Raw genomic sequence first — 24,126 nt, 5'->3', positions numbered from 1 at the left:
AGGCCCTCCACACAGGCCCCATCCCTGCACGTGTGTGGCAGAGACCCGAAGACCCGAAGCTGGCCGGTGGGAGGCGCACATGCATGTGTGGTGGAGCTGAACTGAGGTGATGGCTCGCATGCCCACAGAGAGGGCGCTGCGTGCCACCTCTGGCACACATGCCATAGGTTTGCCATCACGGGTATAGGGTCTCCTGCTTGAGCAGGGGTTGGACTAGAAGAGCTCCAAGATTCAACTCTGCTATTTTGTTATCTGTAACCACTTTTAGAACCCCGCCCCCTTACACAATACCCCCATAACCAGTTTTAACCATCTAGAAAGGGAGTGGATCTGAGGAGCAAATGGCCGAGCTTGCAGCCCTCTGCACTTCCTCAGGTCCAACAGGTTCAAACCATTCCCAGAAAACTGGGCAAGACCACTCCCTTGCCATCTCCGCTGACCTGCAACAAAGCTGGTGTCCAACTGAGAAAGAATCTGAGTGACTTTTCTCTGGCAGATGTTGAGACATTTCCTCTGCATAGCCCTGAAAGAGATTTTCTTCCTCCTTGCCAGAGAGAGCTCATGTCACTTGAAGCAGGGTCACAAAACAGCTATCTGCAGATGCAATGATGTAATAATGCTTCTCAGCCCCATTGTCATTTAATTTATTATCATTTAATTGTTCATTCAATAGAGGGGAAAAGTATTAAATCTGCCATCAATAATTATACTATCTGTACTAAAATTTAGTTACCATCCAACTAAATTTCATTTTTTTTTCCATGGACTCACCCACGGTCCTTGGTTTCCCTTTTAGTCCATATCATTCTGAATCATCAGTCTGGGAGGGACTTTTGAAGTCATCAAGTTTGTGTGAAGTCCTTTGCAGAACCTAGATTACAACATTTCTGATTGGCAACTGTTCAAATTCTATTTGAAAACGCCCAGCAGAAATCCCCATGTGTGTGGTTATTTGGTTCCATGACTGAATATTGTGACTTGAACCCATTATTCCAATCCTGTACACTGGTGTAATAAATACCAGGTCTTGGTCCTTTCTAAGGGACACCACTTTAGTGTCTGCCTCCTGGAATAACTTTCTCCCTGATCTCCAGTGCGATCCCTCCACTCTGCTGGCATTTCAGAAATCCATAAAGACCTAACTATTCTCATCAACCTGACTTGGATTAGAGTGCATGGGTCCTCTGCTGGATGTGTGTGAGTATAGTTAGTTAGATCTGCCATCAGTTGCTATTTCTTGTTATTTTTTTCATGGTTATTGTGTTCTGTTGGTTTTATTGTATACCACCCAGAGGCAACTTGGAGTTGGGCAGTGCCTAAATTGAATAAATTACATTAAATTTGAACAGATGTCCCCTAGGTCTTTTTTTCTAAAAACAAAACAAATCGTTTCCTTAATCTCTTCTCATATGGTTTAGTTTCTTGCTTCCTGTTTCTTGTTCTCCTCTGAAACCACTTCTGGTTTGTGGTATGGATTACAATATTCACAGAAAGGAAAGAATTAAATGATGGATGACGACTCTTGTGATGGAATTTTTTTTTAAAAAAACAAGGAAAATAAACACTCCGAAATCCACTCACCCTTGCCACCACAAAAATTCTGTTGTTAAATAATTAATTAAAAATGAACCACAACCATTTTTATTCATTAACAATAGAACAGGGAAGTTGCTCTTCAGTGCCTTTGTTAGCAAGCCAAAAATCCCTCAAAAGGTATTGTTTTCAAGGCAAAATGAACAGCAATGCTAAACAGAAATGTATGATAAATTGCTGAAATATATGAAAACTGAATGGCTGTATGTTTAACAAAGTCACAGAAGCATTTTAGTCCTTCAAATGTCAATACAAAAATGCCTTCCTCCCTCCCTCCCTCCCTCTCCTTCCTTCCTCCCCTTTTCTCCTTCTCTCTCCTTCCTTCCTCCCTCCCTCCTTCCAGCAGGCAGTTAAGTGACTACTGCAGGGTGCGTGAAGGAGTGAGGGATTGTGCAAGTGACTAGGAAACTGTCATGGAATATTCAAAATTAGCATCTCGTGACCAAAACAGCAACCTGGCAGAGGTGAGGCAGCAGCAACCCAGCAGCAGTAAAACAGTCCCAACTTTCACGAAGCTATTGATTGGTCTCAGATTTTGGATGCATTATGTAAATTAGCTTCCTTGAGATACCATGGTTCAAAAATTGTTGTTCTATGATGCACTATTTCACCCAGTTAACAGTTACAGAAACGAGTTTTAGTAGTATGTAGATTGACAGATTGACTGTTTATTGGCACAGTGATATAATGATTTTTTTTGGTCATATTTCTTTCACTTTTTGCTTAAAGCACTTTTATGTGTTCTTTTTTTCCCCTCTCTTCAATAACAAACGGTTTCCAACACTATTATCTTTATGTTTTATTTCTTTTCTTTGTTAGGAATAAAAGATTAAAAAGTAAATTAATAAAAGATGATGGTGGTGGTGGTGGGGAATTCCTGGCCACATCTTCCCTTTGTCATGCTTTCATATTTTCTTCCATCTTACTACTCAAAACCATTGAGCATAAGGTAGAATAGTTAAATAAATATGCCAAATGTACAGAGATAAGATTTAAACCAATACAATAGCAACATATGCATTTTAAAGACATGGCAACAATTTTAATATAATGAGCAAGAATTGCAATTAGAAACATGTAAAAGTGCTTGTCTTTAGAATTTCACTATTTCAGGCAATAATTATATTACAAAAATGTTTAGAAATATACATGCAAAGGTTTCTGGAAGGAATCAGCAGGCAACACCAGCTGTTCCAAGAAGAATATTGGCATAAGCAGAATGCATGTGGATCAAGATTAGAAAGTTTGAATCAGCAACTACAAATACTGGCTTGTCAGCATTTCTACTGTATTTCATACACTAAAATGCATATTTCATAGCCACTTTGCCAAAGGAATGGAAGTAGCTTTCAGGACTTCAATCTGAAAGCAATTCCCTTAGGCAAAACAGAAAAGCCTTGGTAGTACAGTGGTCTAAAGCACCCCGTTATTAAGACCAGCTGCCTGCAATTACTGCAGGTTCGAATCTCGCCAGGCTCAAGGTTGACTCAGCCTTCCATCCTTTCTAAGGTAGGTAAATTGAGGACCCAGTTGTGGGGGCAATAAGCTGACTTTGTATAAATATACAAAAGAATGAAGGCTATTGCTTAGCGCATTGTAAGCCACCCTGAGTCTCCGGAGAAGGGCGGCATATAAATCAATTTTTTTAAAAAAAGGGGGGGCTCTCTTTTTCATGGATAAAAGACTTAGCAGTAAACAACCAATTCACAGACCTTCATGAAACACATCCAAAGCACTTGTTATAACTTACTGCCAAGCTGGTTCCTTCCAGATGTGTTGAGGTTACAACTCCAAGAATTTCCCACCAGAGACTGCTAGTTGGAAGTCTGGGAGCTTCCATCCCAATATCATTGGAAGGTGTCATGGAGAGCTGATCACTCTATATGCGGTATTCTACAAGACTTGTTTTTTGGTTTATGTAAAAAAAACTAAAATAAATTGCTTCCTTAAAGAAATTTATGTTGGAGAAAAACAGGGAAAGTAAGGCCCAAAGGGCAGAATTGGACAACTTGCCATGGCCAAGTCGCCACAGGACAAGTCAACAATTCAATTTAATTATTTAATACAATTTTAAAATTATTTTATTTTTTGTCATTCGCATTTCATTTTGTCCCTCCTTTTGCATCCTTTCTTTAATGATTGTGTTCCACCATTTCTTTGGTATTAGTGTAACTCTTGTCCTGTGGTGAGTTGCTGTGGCAAGTTGGCCATGACAAGTTGGCCCCAACAAGTTGGCCACAGGGAGTTGAGTCAGTTAATTCAAACCCAATCAGGTCCGCAATCCACTACTAAAGCAGGTGCCTCTTTTGGAGAAGGAGGTTACCACTTCCCAAAGAAACACATCCTTACAACTATATTAGGAAATATTTCCTGGTATTAAACAAAAAAATGACTTCCTTATCATTTAAACCATTGCTTCTTGTCATGCCTTAAAAAAACTCTATTCAATTTTACTTCGTCTTCTACATGACAGCCTTTAGATACTTTCTCACTGCCAGGTTCCTTTTCTGCATGCTAACCAAACCAAATGCCTCCAACAGTTTCTTTTAAGTTTCTCCTTCTAGGTATTTTATAATTTTGATGGTTCTCTAAATCATGCTCCTGTTTATCAATGTCTTTCCAAAATCTAGCTGTCCATACTGGACGCAATATTCTACATATGGGCTGACCAATGCAGAATAGAGAGCAACATTGACTTCAAGAAACACCATGTTTGACGCTATACTTCTGCTGATGTAGCCTATGGCTTCATTTGCTGCTCGTTTGGTTTTGCAGGATTACCTTAATATTTATATCCACTTGTGACCCACCAAAATAGTCAGATGCTTATTACTTATGCTATTGCCCAGCATAGTTCCAGACCATCACATCACAGAAAATGTTTTATGAAATGTTGTATTACGTCATGAAAAGTTATAACTTTTACGTTATAACTTATATAACTTTTGTTGTAAAATGTTTTATAAAATTTGCCAAGTTTCTTTTTTTTTTTTGAGAAAAAGTTTTTATTATTTTTTATAATCAAACAAATAACATTTTCACTTGTATATTTAATCATTTATAAACCCAACCTTCCACCCCCCCTCTCACAGCCCTCCCCCAACTTCCCAGAAGAAAAACAGGGTATAAGTTTTATCAAACATATGCTAAAATATGCTAAGTTAATGCAAGACTATAACTCCCTAGATCCCTTAACTCCCCTTCTACAGATTATTCATCAACCTCCCTTTAAACTCAAAAAACATATAATCCTTTAGGCCTAAGAGTTTTAAAAACATTAACAAACACTAATAGATCATTCAAAGCCTAGAATTCTCGTAATACATCTGTAAGATATTCTTAGTTCATTTTCTTAATCATTTTACTCTCCCTCCTACGTTTATTCTCAAAATTCAAATATTTTTTCTTAAACCTTAATTAATCATTAATTGAATTCTTAATTCATTTACTTAATCATTGTAATTAGTCATTAATACATCAATTATTAGACCAAAGAAAATTAATCTTCCCTTCTTCCTTTCTTTCTATATTTTTTCCAATCTTTCTTCCTCCCTCTTACTTTTATTTTGAGGAGGTTTTGAATTTCAACTGGGGGTTGATGTATCTTTAAAACTTGCCCCTTTCTTGGAACCATTTCCTCTGATTTGGAGCCCCCATATCGACTCTTCTTGCTTATATAATCAGTCAGTTCATAGAACGAAGAGTTAACTCGATGAGTTTGCAAAAAAAGTCCAGTTGTTGCATTTCAATTAATTGTGTGAAAACCTCTGCCAAATCTTCCGAAATCTCGTAGGGCTGATCAGTTTCTTCTTCTTTCTGGTCCAAATTATATTTTTGAAAAGTTCTGTCAGTTAATTCCAAAAGGGCAGGAAGAAAGTTTGAAGATTCTTGAGAATCAGCCAAATCCAGCTTCTCTGTTTTAATCAAAACGTCTCCTTCATTGTCATTGTGCTTTCCTTCAAAAACATCCTCATTTGCTTTTATATCCTCCACCAATTCTATAAATTTTTGTTCCATGTTTGCTGTAAAGTTATTAATAATTGCCATAAAATTTGCCAAGTTTCGATTTCACAGGAGTCATGGGTTCTGGATTTAGGACACATTGTGTAAATTAACTCATTTGAGATACTTTGGTTCAAAAATTGTTGTCCTATGATGCACCATTTCACTGATTAAGGATTTTTAAAAATCAGATTTTAGTAGTATGTAATGTATACACCATTCAAAGGAGACAATAAAAAGCTAAGAAGAAAACAAAAAGAACCAGAACACATTTGACCAGCAGTCAGCAACCAGATAACAAGACAATCAAGCAGAAAACAATACCCTAAAACTATCAATAAGAAAATCCCACCCTCCACCAATAGTACAGAGCAAGCTACTCTATATAAATGGAATACACTTCACGCTTACTATAACTGATGTTATCTAGTTGGGTAATAAAACATCTGCAAGCAAACAATCAAGCTCAGAGAGCACCAAGGACTCCACAATTCCTAAATCAATATGTGTAAACACTTGCTAAGAAGGATGCCTCACTGAAAATTATGAGATTTATTTTTGAGTACATCTCTTGTATTCATTTGATCACGTGAAGTGTTAATACCACTTTATAATGCCTTGGTAAGGCCACACTTGGAATATTGCTTCAGTTTTGGTCGCCACAATGTAAAAAAGATGTTGAGACTCTAGAAAGAGTGCAGAGAAGAGCAACAAAGATGATTAGGGGACTGGAGGCTAAAACATATGAAGAATGGTTGCAGGAACTGGGTATGTCTAGTTTAAGGAAAAGACATGATAGCAGTGTTCCAATAGCTCAGGGGTTGCCACAAAGAAGAGGGAGTCAAACTATTCTCCAAAGCACCTGAGGGTAGAACAAGAAGCAATGGGTGAAAACTAATCAAGGAGAGAAGCAACTTAGAACTAAGGAGAAATTTCCTGACAGTTAGAACAATTAATAAGTGGAACAACTTGCCTGCAGAAGTTGTAAATGCTCCAACACTGGACATTTTTAAGAAGATGTTGGATAACCATTTGTCTGAAGTGATGTAGGGTTTCCTGCCTGGGCAGGAACTAGAAGATCTCCAAGGTCCCTTCCAGACCTTGTTATTCTATTACTTAAATTTCCAAATGGTCCATAATGGACCATTTATCATTCATTTATAATTTATATGAATTTATAATTATTTAATTCATAATTCATTCCTTAAATTTATACAACTTTCCAAATGTTCCAACTTTCCAGGTGGTCCATAAGAATTCCTGTTAATAAAAAAATTGTGTAGTTGTGAATGTAAGATTAAGAATAAGGTTCACATTAAGCCATTACCAACTTAATCATGATTTAATGAATAAACTACACATTGGTTGGGTTGCACAACAGGTAGGTCATGAACCATGATTTATACACTGTATCAAACAAACTCCATGATGGCTTAGCACACTGCATGCACCTGGTCAGCACATGAAGGAAAATCACATTGGAACAACTGTTAAATAATAATTTATCATGCTATAAATTACACAATAACTTTACACATAATATATTTCAAAATAACATAATATGGGGAAGGAAAAGACAGATTTAAGTTATACCAGTCCTACATCAATGCAGCCTGCTCTATATGTGGAAGCAGGATTTTATCTAGATTCAACGATGCACTAACTCTGAAATCAGGCTACAGTACTTGCAAATATTAGTCCTGCTGGGATTAAACCTGAACCCTTTTCTCCTCACCTAAACACTAACAATCTTTGTGCAATTCTGATGCATCTCCTGTTCAAACAAGAATGGAGCTACAGCATTCTAAAGACACCTCACCCCATGTCAAAGGGAACCTCCCTCAGTGGCTTCATTGGGTTAAGTCCTGTGGCAACCTGCATCGCAAGGCTTCAGGACTGGACTTCTTCCTATCCCTGCCCATGTGATGGAAAAACCATATAGAAGAACAACTACTGCAAAGCAGTCTCCTGCACTGCCATCACCACCATCACTGCACCATGGTGATTTAGAAGGATACTGTGACCAATGGTGTCAAAACAGAGATGTCTGACAGGGATTCTTCAATCCCAGATCTGCCACACAGTGCTACAGGCCATCTGCATGTACAACCAATGCAACCTCTTTTGCATACCCCTGCCTAAGGGCCAAATGAATTGAAGTCCAAAACACATTTGTTCAACCCAACCGTATTTGACCTTCAGCAATTGTCTCAAACTTTTAAAAAATGAATGCAGAACATTTTATTTGGTTAATTTATACAGCTAACCTGTCAATGTACCACGTACAGTCAGGTCCAGAAATATTGGGACATCGATACAATTCTAACATCTTTGGCTCTATACACCACCACAATGGAGTTGGAATGAAACAAACACAATGTGCATTAACTGCAGACTGTCAGCTTTAATTTGAGGGTATGTACATCCAACTCAGGTGAACAGTGTAGGATTTACAGCAGTTTGCATATGTGCCTCCCACTTGTTAAGGGACCAAAAGTAATGGGACAATTGGCTTCTCAGCTGTTCCATGGCCAGGTGTGTGATATTCCCTCATTACCCCAATTACAATGTGCAGATAAAAGGCCCAGAGTTCATTTCAAGTGTGCTATTTGCATTTGGAATCTGTTGCTGTCAACTCTCAAGATGAGATCCAAAGAGCTGTCACTATGAGTGAAGCAAGCCATCATTAGGCTGAAGAAACAAAACAAACCCATCAGAGAGATAGCAAGAACATTAGGCGTGGCCAAAACAACTGTTTGAAACATTCTCAAAAAGAAGGAATGCACCAGTGAGCTCAGCAACACCAAAAGACCTGGGAGACCACGGAAAATAAGTGTGGTGGATGACCGAAGAATTCTTTCCCTGGTGAAGAAAACACCCTTCACAACAGTTGGCCAGATCAAGAACACTCTCCAGGAGGTAGGTGTATGTGTGTCAAAGTCAACAATCAAGAGAAGACTTCACCAGAGTAAATACAGAGGGTTCACCACAAGATGTAAACCATTGGTGAGCCTCAAAAACAGGAAGGCCAGATTAGAGTTTGCCAAACAACATCTAACAAAGCCTTCACAGTTCTGGAACAAGATCCTATGGACAGATGAGACCAAGATCAACTTGTACCAGAGTGATGGGAAGAGAAGAGTATGGAGAAGGAAAGGAATTGCTCATGATCCTAAGCATACCACCTCATCAGTGAAGCATGGTGGTGGTAGTGTCATGGCGTGGGCATGTATGGCTGCCAATGGAACTGGTTCTCTTGTATTTATTGATGATGTGACTGCTGACAAAAGCAGCAGGATGAATTCTGAAGTGTTTTGGGCAATATTATCTGCTCACATTCAGCCATATGCTGCAGAACTCATTGGACGGCGCTTCACAGTGCAGATGGACAATGACCCAAAGCATACTGCAAAAGCAACCAAAGAGTTTTTGAAGGGACAGAAGTGGAATGTTATGCAATGGCCAAGTCAGTCACCTGACCTGAATCCCATTGAGCATGCATTTCACTTGCTGAAGACAAAACTGAAGGGAAAATGCCCCAAGAACAAGCAGGAACTGAAGACAGTTGCAGTAGAGGCCTGGCAGAGCATCACTAGGGATGAAACCCAGCATCTGGTGGTGTCTATGTGTTCCAGACTTCAGGCTGTGATTGACTGCAAAGGATTTGCAACCAAGTATTAAGAAGGGAAAGTTTGATTTATGATTATTATTCTGTCCCATTACTTTTGGTCCCTTAACAAGTGGGAGGCACATATGCAAACTGCTGTAAGTCCTACACCGTTCACCTGAGTTGGATGTACATACCCTCAAATTAAAGCTGACAGTCTGCAGTTAACGCACATTGTGTTTGTTTCATTCCAACTCCATTGTGGTGGTGTATAGAGCCAAAGATGTTAGAATTGTGTCGATGTCCCAATATTTCTGGACCTGACTGTATGGCAGCATACTACCCTGTTTCCTCCAAAATAAGACATCCCCTGAGAATAAGCCCAATCAGGCTTTTGAGCGCATAGCAATAAGGTCAAGTGCTTATTTCAGGGTTCAAAAAAAAATAAAATACAAGGCAGGGTCTTATTTTGGGGGAAACACGGTATTAAAACAACTTTAAGACTATTTTTAAAATATCAAGATATAGTTTTTGTTTTTTTTTAATTTGATTTATATGCCGTCCTTCTCCAGAGACTCAGGGCGGCTTACAATGTGCTCAGCAATAGCCTTCATCCTTTTGTATATTTTATACAAAGGCAGCTTATTGCCCCCACAACTGGGTCCTCAATTTACCTACCTTAGAAAGGATGAAAGGCTGAGTCAACCTTGAGCCTTGGCAAAATTTGAACCTGCAGTAATTGCAGGCAGCTGGTCTTAATAACCAGCTTAATAACAGGGTGCCTTAGACCACTGTACTACCAAGGCTTTGCCTCTAGTGAGGCAAAAAGCAAATTATGCAATTAAGCAATTCACCAATGAAAGGTAAACAATCTTGGTGGTTTCAGAAGATCACTGATCTGTAGAAATCAGGTCTTCAAAACCTTACAGGTAGGATTGGGCCATCTGGATCAGTGGTGGGTTGCTCCTGGTTAGGACTGGTTCACAAGAACCAGTAGTAAATTCGGCGGGAGGCCCCGCCACCTCCCTGGATGTCGTCATTGGCGATCTGCGCATGTGTAGAAGAAGGTGCGTGCGCGAGAGAAGCGAGCGAGCACCCATGATCCTGTTGTGAACCTGTAGCAAAGGTAAGTAGAACCCACCCCTGATCTGGATCTCAGGCTTACTATTCCATAGGGTGGGCACAGGGACAAAGATTTAGACGTAACATCCCTTCATTTTTTCCCATTGGTCTTCCATCAGAAAACTTCAAGGAATGCTACCTTTACAGCCTATAATGTCTAACAGTTAAAAAAAAAGTACAAAAAGTGTTTTTCAGCGTTTTGGTTTCTTGCCATTGTGTAGAATTTGTTTCTGGGACTGCATGTTAGTTACCTAGGCAACCACAGATAAGTAAGAACTGAAGAGGCTGTGCTGTCTAAAGAAGTCAATGTCATTGACAGGCACAGGAGATGACACAACTATAAAAACTGACAGAATATTTTCCTTTATATATATTTTTCCCCGATACGAGACTGAGTCTTACCCACAGCCAATAGAAAAGTTTTTTTAACTTCTGCTCCTATGATGTATACTGTATTTTTCGGCGTACAGAACACACCGGAGTATAAAATGCACCTTAGTTTTTGGAAAAATAAGAAAAAAGCTGATTGGCAGGTGGATCAGCCTCCCCAAATACCCTCAATCAGCTGTTTCCAGAGGTGAATTTTAGCAACAGGTTCCTTGGTTATGAGCTCTGTGCCTTGCTTTGTTTTGCTTTTTTTCTGCCTCTGAAACTTCTGAAACTCCGTTTCAGAAAAAACATTTTTTCCTGCCTCTGAAAGCTTCCGAAACAGAGCTTCCGAAAAAAAGCCTCTGAAGCTCTGTTTGGGGGCTTCTTTTCTGAAGCTTCTTTTCTGATGCCTTTTTCAGCCTCTGTTTGAGAAACTGGGCAGGGCTACATTTGGAGTATAAGACGTACCCAGATTTTCACCCTCATTTTTTAGGGAAAAAGGTGCGTCTTATACTCTGAAAAATACGGTATTTAACATGTACAAATTCTGGATTATGTTAGCATAGAAGACAAATGAAAAAGTAGTAGTTGTGATAAACCAGAATTAACATATACCTAATGTATAGTAACTTCACACTCAACTGATATTTACCTGCTGCCAATGTCCAATTCTGTGTTACATCTGCAACTTAGGATGGGAGGTTTTTGTTTTCATTGTTTGTATGTTGGATTTTTATTTTTGTTATTCTTAGATGAATAAATAAATAAAACTACATCTTTTCTGTATATTTAGCCTTAAGTATACCTTGAGGGAGCAATTATAAAAGGAACCTTACAAAGGGAGAGAAAAACAAAAACAAGGCTGAACAGTGGCAAAGTTAAATCTACGCATATGGTCCACTTTTATAGCATTTGCAACACAATTTTTCCCCTGATAGTCATAGCTGCAGAGACAAATTTTGCCATCTTATAGGTGGGTGTCTGGGCTTAAACCTAATAAAAGGAGTACATAAAAGGTGTTTGGTCTGCCTACACATTTGCCAAGAAGAGGGGCTATGAATAAATATCAGGAGTTCCCGTAAAAATGGTAACACAACAGCACACGTACCACTGACTTAGCCGATCCAGAAAGGCATGGATAGGCTAAAGAATGACTCAGTGTTGAAGTGAGGTAGACTGAATACAAAAATTAGTCTTCAGTTAAGAATATTCTTAAGTAACCAATATGAAAGAAATTCACTGAGATGGTTTAGCTCTGTACAGAGAACAAATGATGATCCAATTGCAAAACAGAAATCAGAAGAGTGTGTAACTAGATTGATGGGAAGGGGAAGAGTTGATGAGAACCTGAAAAAGAAAAAAACCATACAAGAAATTTAAACAACAAAAGATGCTGAGACTCTGGAAAGGGTGCAGAGAAGAGCAAGATGATTAGGGAATAAAACATACAATGGACAGTTGCAGAAACTGGGTATATCTAGACTAGTGAAAAGAAGAACTAGGGGTGGCATGATAGCAATCTTCCAATATCTAAGGGGCTGCCACAAAGAAGAGGGCGTCAACCTATTCTCCAAAGCACCTGACAGCAGGACAAGAAGCAATGGATTGGAAGCTAATCAAGGAGAGAAGCAACCTAGAACTAAGAAGAAATTTCCTGACAGTGAAAACAATTAACCAGGGGAACAGCTTGCTTTCAGAAGTTGTGGGTGCTCCATCAGTAGTAAGGAGTACACACCGTTTTTAGGACTGGGTGGCCCCGCCCATTTTGTGACATCACTTCCGGCCCCCTTCCCTTGGAGAACTGTGACATCAAAACCCTTCGCCCCCCTGCCTGGTCCTCAACCTCTTTTTCAGGAAGTAGTGCCACGTCACTTCCAGAGGGGTGGGGGCCCTCCCTCCCTCAGAGGACTGTGACATCATAAGCCCTCAACCCCTTTTACTGAAAAGACTGATCCTAGCATCCTGAAGTACTATACTGTATTATTTGATAGAGAGCTTTCTTATTGGCCCATGTTTGTAGAGGCAGCGATAGGTTGCAGTTGCCTGTAAGGTTGCAGTTTTGCCTTAGAACGGCTTCCCATTGGTTGAATCAAAAGAAGTCCATCTAGAGTACGTGGGGCCTAATACTAAACAAACAGACTTTTCTGATCGGGTGGTAGATGGTTTGAGCTGTGGGGGATCCCAAAATTAATTTTAAAAGCCTGTTTACGCACTGCGAGGTGTAAAGGATTTACCAATGTAAAGTAAGCATACCATGACTCAGTTCTTAAGCCAGGGTTCTGTTGTAATGCAAGGAATTTGGGCACCGGCTTGTCTTTGTTCTGGGGGGGGGGGTGTTTTACGGTGCAGAGATATAAAAATAAAATGCTATTTTGCAAAAGTGCTTTGGTTTTCTGAAATGGTTCAGGGATAGGGGTTAAAGGCTGGAAAACAGGTTTCCTGAGTGGGATACAGTCGATATATGGAAAAATTAAAATTAAAATGTGGTACTTACGTGCATGCTTATTTATGGCAATAGGGCACAGGGCTTGTTCTGACAGGTCCCAGGGGCTTAGCATGGGGGCATGTGCAGTATACACTTGTTACAGAGCAGGTGTGCAACACATGTGATTGTGTGTGTGATAGACGTGCATAGGGCATGTTCGGGCCTGTCCCAGGCATGCCCTGCTTTTCACGGGGTTGATAAAAAGGCGGTCTCTGCAGATGGTTGACAATTCATCTGCCTAAAGTGTAGCCAGCGTTTAATAATAACATGGTCCCTGTGATGGAAATAATAAAAAGTTACAGTATAATCAACTTCAATTGAGATGGAGAAAAGATCAAAAAACTGGTTTAATGTTGCATGAAGAAGAATTGGTTAGACAGATAAAAGAGAAAGGCCCAATGCATATCAAGAGGGTTTATAATGTTTTGTTAGAAAGAGATTCAGAAAATGAATTGGTTAAAGATTGTATGATAAAACGGGCACAAAATTTTGGAGAACCAGTTATGATGGAAACTTGGGAAAAAATATGGGTTCAGAATGTTAAGTTTACACAGTCGCAGAATTTAAGGGAAAATTTTTATAAAATGTTTTACCGGTGGCATTTAGATCCTAAGAAATTGTCATGCATGTATCCTAATGTTCAACCAAAATGTTGGAGATGTGATTGCTTAGATGCTGCATATTATCATATATGGTGGACATGCAAGAAAGCCAAGGCTTTTTGGATAAAAATTTGGTGGGTTATGCAAAATGTTTTAAAGAAAAAAATTCAATTTTCTCCTCATTTGTTTTTACTGGGTATAGTTAAAGAGTTTTTCAGTGGGTGAAACAAAATTGATATTGTATATGGTTACAGCAGCTAGATTATTGATTGGTCAATATTGGAAAAGGGTTGATATGCTTACAATTCAAGAATGGACTTTGAAGATGGCCAGTTTTGCAGAAATGGCGAAGATATCAGCATACTTAAAAGACCGGACTCAAGAGACTTATGTATGGGAGTGGAAGAAATGGATAGATTATGTGCAGAATAAATACCAAACTAGGAAGTATTAAATAGCTTTTAGCTAAATGTTGTGTAGAAATGTATAGTTTATAGGGGGCAAAATAGCTTACTGCTATGTAGAAATGTATAGCGCACAGGGGGGAGAATAGAGGGGTGGTAAAGTATGATATAATATAATGTGGATGGATTTCATCTTGGGGAAGTCATGGGGAGGGAGGGTTTGGGGGGTTAGGGAGGGATGGGGGGGAAATGGGGGGAAAATTGATGTTTGTAAAACTTTTTCAATAAAAAAAAAGGAAATAATAAAAAGTTTGTAGATCCTTCTACATCATGGCCCGAGTCAAGGCCTATTTTGAACAACTGCTATAAAATCTGTTGTACAATGTTTGATGAAGACTTACATTACTTCAGGCCTATTTTGTTTGGATGTTGTCTGTTGTGCTGTAACGGTAATGAGGGACGGTAATGAGAATTACAAAGTACAGATCCTGACTGTGTCCCTCTTTGTAAAATGTGAAAAAGTATCCCCCGGTGTGCGTTTAAGTCACGCTGAGGCTCTGCTCACCTCCAACGCCAAGTACCCCATTGATCGTATTGGTATGAAGGTTTACAGCATTCCAGCAGGCAGTCTTGTGTGTAACCAGGAAAACCTATTTCTAGGGCAGTTACCTAAGCAATTAGTGTTTGGTTTTGTGGACAATGCAGCATTTAGAGGTAATTATGAAAGGAATCCTTTCAATTTTCAACACTAAAATGTCAACTTTTGTGCCCTGTATTGTGATGGTGAACAGATTCTTGCTAACCCCCTTCAGCCTAATTATGAACATAACCTTTTTGTGAGAGAATATATGCAGTTGTTACAAACGTCTGGCAAAGCAATGAAAGATCGGTCTGTGATAATCAACCGTGAGGAGTTTAACAATGGATATACTTTATATTGTTCTGATTTGAGTCCCGATCAAGGCTGCTCAGAGCACTATTCCCTGATCAAGAACGGAAACCTCAGAGCAGAAATTAGATTTGCTGTACCCCTCCCCAATATTGTCAACATGATACTCTATGCAATCTTTGAAAATCTTATTGAAATAAGTCATACAAGGAACGTTTTGTTTGATTATATGTGAGAGTGGACACCATATAGACAACACTACATGTGTTGTCTGGAAATGCGCTCTTTCTAGGCGTTATTGTTCTCATTTTCTTACCTTGAAAAAAGAGGTTTTGAAGTATGAAAATAATGCTAAGGTTTTTGTAATGGACATACTGTGTAAAAGCTTTCTCTATTGCTTGCTGTCACCACATAAACCACATAGAACCATGTTCTAGCATTTGTTTTATAAAATAAGACTTCCCAGAATTGGAAGGACCGCTTATAATACATGAGAAAGGATATACAAACTGTGCACTGCTTTTCATCATACTTAATAGCCGTAAGGCAGTGTACAGTAATCCTCTGTTTTGAGCACCCTTTTATTATAGGCAATTTTTAGAGTTTTTCTGAGCACCCATGTTTCCAGAGCCCACTGCTTCTTAATCCTAACAATGTCCAGCTGTTGTACCTTGATCTCTTTCTTTTCCTCACTCTCTGTTAGACTATACTCATCAACCAAATCATTCAAGCTTTCAAAGTTAACCTTAACACAGTTGGTGCTATACACAGTAGCACCTGTTGACAAAGCATACCCGTAGGTTTTGGGGCCCACCGTCACAAACTCGGTGATTGAAGTGTTAGGAGGAATCTCACTTGTCAGCTGCCCTAATTAATCAACTAATGCTGGGGACCATGCCCCCCTCTGCTAATGAAAATGACAGAATTGGTATCGTGATAGAGGCATCTGTCCCCCAAACGATCCAATAAACTGTATAATTCTAACTCTGCATAAGCGGCTGTAAAACTGGCGATGAACACATTTGTACACATTGACTTTGTAGGCAGATTTTTAGCTGCTTTCCACGTTACAATGGCTGCTTCATCATCCACAAATTCGCAGGAAGACACATTGTAATAGGGCACAAAAAGATATTTAAATAATTCCTCAGGATCTGTCACCACAGACATCATCAACTGATTGATTGACTGGCCAAATTTTCCCCACAATGAGTTTAAAAACAATTTAGCAATCTGCCTTTTAGTAGGATTGACTTCAATATGTTCCCTGGCGTAAGCGGTCCCCCTCCTTCTTTTCATAATCACAAACAAAGCGGTCTTTATTTTCTTGTTTTGCACCAATCAGGGTACCCACTGGCCTCCTGTTTTTGACGGAGATGCATGTTAATATAGCCTGAAAATAAGGTGTTTGTCTTCCTTTCAAAATGCCAAACTTCATAGATCTCTGCAATTCTGTAGCCTTTCTCCACAGCAACATTCAATTCTACAGAACACCACGTTCCAGTTAGGACTCTTTCTTCATCATTTTGTAGGCACTCCGTGACTTGTTGTTTTTCTGTACAGATTGCACACAGACTAAACATTAATTTTCCCCCTGAAAAGTGGGTACACTTTAACTTTAGCAAATCCAAAATACTGTTTTATATCCCCGAAGTTTTGGTATATGATTTCTGGATGTCCTATCGGGCACAGCTTGTTCTTGTTCACAAAGGGGTATAAGCTTGTAAAATCATAAAATAAGATTTGTTCCCCCTGCTTTGGTTTATAGTACAGACATGTAGCATACTACATGCGTACTACATACCCTATACTCTTCAGGTATTATTCTCTCGTCCTAGTGCATGAGTACAACAAGCCATAGGTTGAATCAAGCAGACTGTTGAAGTCTTGGGCGTTGTAGCATATAAGACATCCGTGAAAAAAACAACCATAAAATTCAAAAGCGGTGGGGACACTGTTTATGACAGCAAACCCATCCAAAAAGTAAGTACCTACTTGCTTTTCACCACCTTGCAGAGAATGTTGGATGTTGATCTTCTCAGTATGTGCTATATACAGCAGCCATTGTATAGAGCAAGCAGAATAGCTTTTCTTGCTCTTCTGATAATTGTCCAGAGGAGCTAACGCGATGGTATCCTTCTTCAAAAACATGAACCGATATTGTACCATACAAATAGATGCTAATGTTACATACTGGAATGGGTCAATGCAGTGAATTTCACTCAAGAATTTCTCCACCCTTGCTGTGAAAAACTCCGTCATTTGCATCACTTGCTCCCTAAATCTATTACAGGCATCTCTCAGTATCTTGACATCTTGTTTGCAGTAGTAAGCAAGGTCCTTTTTGAGGTTAAATGCTGTACCTTTATTAGCAGCATGCCATTTCTCAAATTCATCTCTCTCACTGGGCATCATGGTTTCAGGACTATAATACTTGGCATCCGGCAATGGGCCCTCATAATCTTGATTCTCTGCCATATTGAACAAATGAGGAAAATAACCCTTGGCGCCTTGAAAACCCATCGCTTTAGGCATTTTACTCAATTTCATGGGCAAAAAAGAAAGGCTGTCAATAAACCATATATGAAAGGTTGGTAGGGTTATGCATAACAGTTTACTCCCCTGAGTTAACAGTTGCACTTTTACCTTTTTACGAATCAGCTGACTGAGGATTAGGTATCCATCATAGCTCTTGAAGTTGTGAGCAATGAATGTAGAACCTCTAAACTTGGGCCGTACAAACGTTTTCACAAATTCCTCCAGACACTTATCACCATACCATTCTCATTTCCTAACATCACCGTTGTCCAACATGTCCATGGCATAGACATAGTTCAGTATGTGTGTCCCTGTTTCTTGACAGAATTCAAAATCATACACAATGTATCTGTAGCTGATATTTGGCTTAAAAATCCATTTCAGAAAACATAAATGACCCGTCAGGCTATCTACTTTGGTATCACACTGTCTGCACTTTGATTTCTTATATTCAACATGCAGTGCATGCAGTGCAGACACATAGATACTACACCTGGAACAAAATACATTATCCTCACAAACAATTTTTCTTTCCACAGATAATCGTTCGTGTCTTTCAAGACAGGCCCTAGAGTGGCAATGCATCTTGCATTTAGGGCATCTTGCTCTCCTCCCTACCACATTCTGACCCCAAACAGGCTCAACAAAAATATTGACAATCGTGTCTAAATTTGTGGTGATATGCTGTGTGGCACAGCTTGCAGAAGTAACGTATCCCCATGGAACCTTTGGTGTTTTTTACCTCGTAATAATGACTGTCATGCAACAACGTAAATAACACTTTTTCTTGCAGGGCCCCTCCAATTACAAAAAACCTCCAACCCCCTTCATGATAAAACACGATCTTTATTGTTATACCGAAGTAGTCCTAAAATATGTGTATCTATGAGAAATCAATTCTGTGGGATGTAGATATCCCAAGTGTGTTATGGAGGTCCGTGGCTCTGGTAATAATTTCTTGTTTAGTAGACACCCCGTTGTCCAACAATAACAGCAGGCTGCCTGCAAAACACAGAAATAGACCCTCCACATTGAAATCAACCAGGTGTTGCCTTTTCTTCTTCAAAACCTTACTGAATAGAACTGTTCCTAACTTCCTAAGCCCTCTCCCCTCATAGTTTTTAACAATAGTGACTGTTAATTCCAAAGAGTTCCTCCATAAGATCTCCACATTGCTTTGTAATACTCTCTACATAACTAAGGAACTGGTCAGCATTTAACGCCTCTAAGGGTCTCCTAACACTAAAGAGCAGTCTGCCCAATTCCTCAGCATCCAGCTGCAATTGTACAAAATCATTTTGTCTTATCTCCCTGGAAATACCATTCAAAAGATTCTGTATCTCATTATGAATAACATCTATAGCATGTGTTAATGACCGAACATGTTCCATATATACAAATCTATAACATTCATAGTACTCTGTAATGCTGCAGGGCCCTCTGCCATGATTGAACTCTCTCCAGGTACACAGCCGGTGCTTCAGGTGTACTTAATGGTTTGGAATCTTCCAGGGAATCCCATTCCTCTGCTGTTTGTGTTTCTGACATATCCCACTCTTCCTGGTAATGTCACTGTATGTGGGTGTAAGCTGCTGATCCTCAGCCCTTTTGACTTTTTACATACAGGTTCTAAATAAATAAAGAAGACATATTGAAGATCTGTCACTGTTTAATGAATACAAACCTCCATATTTAGAAATTATTGGACATTTTAATTAACCTTGTATGTCGTGGGATGAGGATAGCTGGGGCTCAACTTCCTGTCCTTGTATATCGCATGCACTGCATGATGGGACTGTTGCAATTCATTACTGTGCCGAACGCTTTGTGATCCTGTAGGACTTGGTACTTCTGCAGAGACCTGGCAAATATGAGTGGCTGAAAGGTGGGCTGAACTGTCTACTCACCAAGCTGCCTGACTAACATGCTGTTCAGCTACTGCTGAACACAAGCCTAACACAAGGAAAAGTTCTGTGTTCAGAGATATGCCAGCTGACAGGTCACAGGCCCAGAGGGGGCATATGAGGGTAAGATGGGCAGGATCTGGTGTACTGCACTGGAAGAATTGCCTCTCACATCTCCAGGATTGTGATGGTCAACTTCCACTGGGTTGCTGTTGTGGCCCCGCCCTCCGAGCCTATCTCATCGGAGGAAGAAGGCTCCGAACATGAAGAAGAGGAGTCGGCCAGGCCTCCCTCTCCAGGCCCCTCCCCTCCGGCACTGCCTTAAGTGTTGGCCAAGGAAGAGGAGATTAGCCAGGAGCCAGGTGTCTCCGATGAGAGCGAGGGAGGTGATCTGTCGTTCCTGGATCCACGCCAACAAAGGCATGATAAACGGTTGCAGCAGTTAAGGAGGCATGCCAGGGATTATAACTGAGTCACTGGACCACACCCCAGAGACTATATAAGAGAGTGTGGTGGCCATTTAAGACTCTGTGACGAACAAAAACTAACTCTGGCTAGTCACTTGAACAACGCTTAAAGCTGCCGAAAGGTTTCTTGTTTGGAACTGGACTATTTATAAAATGTGTGTATTTCTGTTTATCTGGTGAAGGGATATTCCGTTTATTGAAGTAAAAGCACTTGGCAGTCGGTGCTCGTATTGCTGCCAAGTTTCTGATAACAACCGGTGTGCGTGCCAAGTGCTTTCTTAACCCTCGGCTGGCTGTGTTTGTGTGTGTGTGGAGACGGGGACAGAACAGTTGCCAAGAAAGGGGACCTGATTGTTACAAGATGGCAGAGACATGAAAACAGTTACTTCCACACATAACTCTAAATGGTATGAACCACAGATATCACTCCCAGTGTTGGTACCAATGGTGCATCTGTATAATATTGACATAGCAACTGATATCACTCTCTATCTTAAACTGCCTTTGATTAAGTCCAGTCCTTCTGCATGCAGTGGTGCTCAGCAGCAAAAGTATATTTATTTATTTATTTTATTCAATTTGTATACCGCCCTTCTCCTAGTGGACTCAGGGCGGTGCACAGCCAGAACTAAAACACATACCAATACAAAATTTAAAATTATTAAAAGAATTACATAACTTTGGCCCAAATTTAAAACAATTCAAATTAAAACCCATTGACAATTTAAAAGCTAAAAAACTAAAAAAGACTAAAGAAGGGGGGGGTTCACGCCAGCCCTGCTTGATGGAAAAGTTTTCAGGGCACGGAGAAAGACCTGGAGATCCGATGTATGTGATGGTCAACGAAGTTATTTTCAGGTGTGGCTGCACCGCTCTTTCAAAAATAGGGTGGACCTATTTTCAGAAATACCCCCAACTGACAGTGTCAGGGTTCCAAGGAACACCCTCAATGAAATAAAACTCCGAGGCCTGAGGTTCCTCTAAGTTCCAATTTATTAGAGATGTCATGTTGGAATATCTGGGAAAACCCGAATCTGAAAGCTTCCAGGTTTTCTCCACCCAGCTAACAGTTCACACCCCTGTCCCACACCCACAAGTTCATTACATAGTCCAATCAACTTTTCACATTCAACTGAATACAATCTCCAGGCAGTGTCCAGCAAATGTAGGCAAAAGTGTCCTTAAATACGGAATGTTGTTATTTCTAACTTTTCCAACAAAAACCCCTTCCCAATTTCCCAGGCTAAAATATGTGGCAGTTAGGAAGCAAAAAGTAAACTTGTCTTCCAAAACTGACAGACAGCTCACAGTCGCTGAGAGGTTCTGAGGAGTGTTGTGGCGCCCCCAACTCGTTCCCCTGGGATTCTGCTCCCAGTCCATTGTGGCCAGTCTATTAGGCTCACGGATGTAGCAGGACACAATGAGTAGCCAGGGCTGGAAGTATCAGGACATTGCCTGTGAAGTAGGCAGAATGGTGGAGGAATGGATCAAATGGCACTGCCCTCAAGCAGAGTAATAAAAACAGAAGAGGTACAAATTCATGAAGTGGAAACCGCAATGTACAAAATTGGTGAACGCTAGAAGCACCTGGCTCTCTTTTTGGATTAAAACCAACCTTTAGTGCAGCAACCTTAGTTTTTTAATCACAAGTCTAGCTCTGTTTCAAAGGAATGCTAAATCCTTATTTAAGAGCAGGTCTACTGCTCTTTCCAAAGACTGCATCCCAGGAGTGTCCACAAGAAAGATCAATGACATCAAAACAGTGGCCATGACCAAGGCATTTGAAGCACCACCCCTTTTTGCAGGTATGTAGCACATGTAAAAAGATGAGTCGTTGAAAACCAGATTATTTTTTTTTAATTTGATTTATATGCCGCCCTTCTCCGGAGACTCAGGGCAGCTTACAATGCGTTAAGCAATAGCCTTCATATTTTTGTATATTTTATACAAAGTCCGCTTATTGCCCCCACAATCTGGGTCCTCATTTAAGATTTAAGAAGTATGGTTTCCCCTTCTATGAATTACACTTCATACATGATCTAAGGACAATTATTTGGATACCTGTTCAGTTGATGTTATTTTTCTTCTCCATTAAGTGCAAGATGTTGAAGCTCAGCAGTGACATCACAATAAGGCATCAAAGTAAAAGTCTTCAATAGAATATTGTGATGTATTTCCTGTATCTCATCTTACATGCTAGTTTTAAATTGATATTTCTTCTGATCTTTATCCTGAATTATCTACTTAATAATCTCCATGAAGATACTATAAAGTAGTGCCTGAAGATACTGAATCAGTCTGAGAAAAGAATTTAATTCAGAGCAACAACAAAAATGAGATGCGTTCCCATATTATACGACAGTTGACCAGGCTGGCAAAAATATATGCTTATGGTGGTCACAAACTTTTAATAGTCAACACAATTAGCTCTGGACTCTTATTAGGAGCTGCGGATATAATACAGCAGTCTTTGGAGCGAAGGAAAAAGGAAAAATCATGGGATACTGACCGTACATTTCGCATGTTAGTCACTGGGTGTAGCTCTGGACCACTCCTGCATTACTGGTATTTATGGATAGACAAAATAAACCCAAGAAAAGGAGTTCAGAAATTTAAAGTTGTCATCACAAAGGTAGCAATTGACCAGACCTTTGCTCCATTCTTCGGAGGTTGGTATTTCATAATTATGGCACTCCTTCAAGGCCACAGTTTGGCAGACGGCATTGATGAATTTAGAGATAAATTCTGGGACTATTATTTGGCAGAACTTGCTATTTGGCCAGCAGCTCAAATGTTTAATTTTCTATATCTCCCCTCAAAATATCGAGTGTTGTTTGTGAATGTAATGACATTGGGATGGAATGTCTACCTTTCATATCTGAAACATCGAAGTTGAGAATAGGAAAGACTTGGCAGCAAAAGAGTCAAAGAGGAAACGCTTTCTTAAAGATGATTGCACTAGCTAAAAATATACTATATTCAGATTTGAAATCGTCTCAGTGGAATTGTATTATTTTGTTCCCCGTAGCCTTGTAAAAGGTTAAACTATATAAATGTTTTATGCTAGTTGTTCTGAATAAACTTTTTTTTTAATGAATGCTCAGGTATTACTGCATTCGATTTATTTAAAGTACATGCACATCATTTTTCAATAATAAGTTGTCTCTAAAAATCCTTAAAAGTGATACATTTTAATATAGATCTGATGCAAACAAATTTGGTCTATTTGCAGATTGGTCTCCACTTGACTTGGAAACATTTCATCTGAATATATTATGTGTTTTCCAATTTTTCGTTTGCTCACAGTTCTATGCTAGCTCTGAAATTTTCCGATAGTTAGTCTATTTGAAACAAAAATAAAATAATATCAAAAGACAATTATACAATTATTTAATTTATTATTCTGATTTTACATAGTTCTGCATTAGATCATCTCAGTCTATGCTTCCTTGTTTATCATTTGTTCTGTGACCTCATGGCAGTTTGCATTGTTCTCTGCTTCTGTTCAGTGATAATTACCCATGAGATATTATTGCTCGATTATTCTGACTATCTGAAGTTTTAGTTACATTTGGTAAGCTAAGGAACGGCATGCGTAGATTTACAAAATGGAAATGTTGTATGTACACTGCTTAAAAAAAAAAGGGAACACAAGCAGAAGACATGTATTTAATAAGGCTATTTCATTCATTCAGATCTCGGATGTGTTCTGCTTTTGTTCCCTTTATTTTTTTGAGCAGTATATTTTAAATATAATACTGCAATACACCACAAAAAGTCAACTGAGAAGGTGGAGGCAAGGAAAAAGTTGAATATATGCAATCAACACGTAAAAGCAACTTTTAGTGGATCACCAACTTCCACTGGGTTGCCAGGAAAGGGGACCTGATTTTCTTGAGATTGTTACAAGATGGCAGACATGAAAACACGTAATTCTAAATGGTATGAACCACAGATATCAGTCCCAGTGTTGGTACCAACGGTGCATCTGTATAATATTGACATAGCAACTCATATCTCTACCTTAAACTGCCTTTGGTTAAGGCCAGTCCTTCATGGAGTGGTGCTCAGCAGCAAAAGTATAGTTTCTCAGCACACTGCAACAACTAACTGCTGGGACTATATGGTTTATCGATCTTAGCTT

At 39.5% G+C, this 24,126-nt stretch overlaps 1 pseudogene; it reads left to right on the top strand.

Annotated features, from left to right (window-relative positions):
• Positions 1-22,320: 22,320 nt before the first annotated feature.
• LOC139324858 (mpv17-like protein 2 pseudogene) lies at positions 22,321-22,878 on the top strand (annotated as a pseudogene).
• Positions 22,879-24,126: the final 1,248 nt, after the last annotated feature.

Source organism: Pituophis catenifer, unplaced genomic scaffold, assembly GCF_029215685.1.
Source record: "Pituophis catenifer annectens isolate HBS135680 unplaced genomic scaffold, rPitCat1.0.hap2 SCAF_1, whole genome shotgun sequence".
NCBI lineage: Eukaryota > Metazoa > Chordata > Lepidosauria > Squamata > Colubridae > Pituophis > Pituophis catenifer.
The sequence above is the reverse complement of the archived record's forward strand: the minus strand, read 5'-3'. Positions and strand labels throughout refer to the sequence as shown.